This window comes from Cheilinus undulatus, linkage group 19, assembly GCF_018320785.1.
Source record: "Cheilinus undulatus linkage group 19, ASM1832078v1, whole genome shotgun sequence".
Lineage (NCBI taxonomy): Eukaryota > Metazoa > Chordata > Actinopteri > Labriformes > Labridae > Cheilinus > Cheilinus undulatus.
This window is the reverse complement of record NC_054883.1, coordinates 37,603,040-37,605,778: the sequence shown is the minus strand read 5'-3', so window position 1 is coordinate 37,605,778 and position 2,739 is coordinate 37,603,040.

Below are 2,739 nucleotides of genomic sequence, written 5' to 3'. Positions count from 1 at the left end.
TACTTAAATGCAACAAGCCATCACCACAGAGGGAACAAAACAGTGCTTCACCTGCTGAAGTTAGCCTGGAGATAGAAAAACAAGCCTTACATGGCAGCTGCTCCTCTCTGCCTTCGCATTAGGGTGCTGACTGAGGTGTGTGAACAATAGCAAGAGATCCCACCTACTCAGAGGTGGGAGGTTGGCAGGTGTGTGAAGTCAGGGTCTCACCCACTGGTGTGATACAAGTGTCAGGTAAACAGAAACTTCCTGAAGCCATTGGGACTTCACAATTACCACAGCAATAACATTGGGAAGGAGTAAACTTTGAGGGAAGAGCACAAACAAAGATTACACTAAAGGCATGAGTTGGTATTAACGCCTACAATCAGTACAAAATGTGGAGTTGGTCCCCCTTTTGCAGCTATAACAGCCTCCAATCTTCTTGGAATGCTTTCTGTGGGAAATTGTGCCCATTCATCCTGTAGAGCATTTCTGAGATCAGGCACTGATGTTGGACAAGAAGGCCTGGTTTTCAATCTCTGTTCTAGTTCATCCTGAAAGTGCCTTCCCCAAACTGTTGCCACAAAATTAGGAGCATAGCATTGTCAGCTGAAGCATTAAGTCAGGCTTTCACTGGAGATAAGAGGCCTATCCCAAACCATGATGAAACGGCCCCATACCATTATTCGTCCTCCACTAAACTTAACAGCAGGCCTGTTAATATAACTTTCCAGATTAATCACGAGCGGTAACGGGGTAACAGCACACCTGATCATTCACTTTACAGCACAAGTTATTTACTACCTGATGTGTTTGTCTGCTGGGCTCTACTGCAGTTTATAAATATTATTGCTCAGTGAATTAAGACACTCTGATTTACAAAACACAAATAAGTTTAAAAACTTAGTTTAACATTTCTTTATTTAAACACCATACATGTACTAATTTATCTCAAACAAAAATACAAGTAAATGTTAGTATTTTAAATGTTAATTTATAGATATAATAATCATAATAATAATAATAATAATAATAATAATAATAATACATTTTTAAATAAAAAAGTGCTTTCTAAGTGCTGTACATAAAGTTAAATTAATGAAAATAAACACTTGATAATAAGAACGTTTAAAAATCTAAAAATTACTAAAACCAAAGAAATGCTGTAATCTATCATGATTAATCACAGCATAGTGATTTGAATAACTTGATTAATTTTTTTTCATCAATTGACAGCAGTATTTTATATATATATATATTTTTAATCCTCTCTTTATCGAGAGAAGTTGAATATATCATTTATGCTTTGCAAAATTTGGGGGCGGAGCCAGATGTTTTAAATATCTGGGGCTAAGCCCAAATAAGGAGGCCCAGGGGGGCTGTTTGCCAGATGTTTTTGTAAAGCACTTTGTAACGCTGGTTTTGATAAGTGCTATATACATAAACATTATCATTGTTATTATTATTATTATTTAAAATGTCAATAAATCTACAATTTATTTGGTCAAAATGACGCAGCCCCCCCCCCCCCCCAAAAAAGTGCATACATCAGTTTTTCTTAATCTATGTAACTGCACCAGAAGTGCCGTTTACATTCTAAAATCCTCATACACAATGTTAAAGTTCAATCATTTTCATTTCTGCTTCTTAGAAATGATGCTTTTCTTTTAGTTGCTTGCACAGGTAGGGCAGGACTTTGGTGTCAAGGTTTAAAATTGCAACTTCACTTTCACAGAAAAAAAGAAACATATGGGGTTTCAAACACTGACTTATTCACAAAATTGCTGAAAATTGTGTCTTTAGAGTAATGCTCAAAGCACTTTTTACACAGCAATGAGTGTACAAGTTTGTCATGGGGGAAAAAAATCAGATTTTTGGCTTTAAGAGTTAAATGTCCATGTTGAAATCAGCAACGCACTCATTTTTACACAGTTTTAGCTTTCCTGGAAGATTCTGTGCTTTTGAGAAAACATTCAGGGCTTAAGCCACCCCGTCACTCTGCCTATGGATAGAAGAAAATACAATAAGAGAGAGGTGGGAAATGCACATTTTAATGGAATACTAGCATTTTAACCATATCTTTGGCTTTAGTGACAGCCTGCAGAAAGCCTTGAGTTTTTCCTCCTACCTTGAAATGAATTGCCATCAAGAGTAGTGGAGTTTCAGTGCCCACAGTACCCTTTATTGTTTCTTATTCTGAGCAGGGCAGTCTCATCCAGAACACGCTGTACTCTGTTAGTCTGCTCAGATAAAAATACAATAAAGGACACTATGTGTAGTGACTGTTCCTGTTAGTCTTATTTGGTTGTGCACCTGCGGAGCTTGAAGTTCTGAGTGGGCTCCATGTCCTTCAGTGATCAGTTTCTTTACCGCTGAATCATCTGCCATCATCTGAGACCTTAAAAGCAATTTAACTAGTTTTCTTTGCAACCAAAAGTTAATGCATACGCACACTGATTTAACATGGAAACCCTGGAACCATTGCACTCATAATATACAACTGTATAATTTAAAATCTTGCATGTTACTTAGCATTTTTCCCTTCAGCGGCAAAGTGCCAAACAGTTCTTCAAATAGCCACTAGAGGCTGGAGTTCATAGTGAGTCAATTCCCATAGACCTCCATGTGAAAAACATGACTTAGAGCAGCTGCACTTACTGTATCTAGTTTGTCGGCTCAGATTTTTAATAAGCCACTTTATGAATTTCCTATGGTGATAGTCACACCTGTCACGGTCCAAACATGGCCACTTCTGTC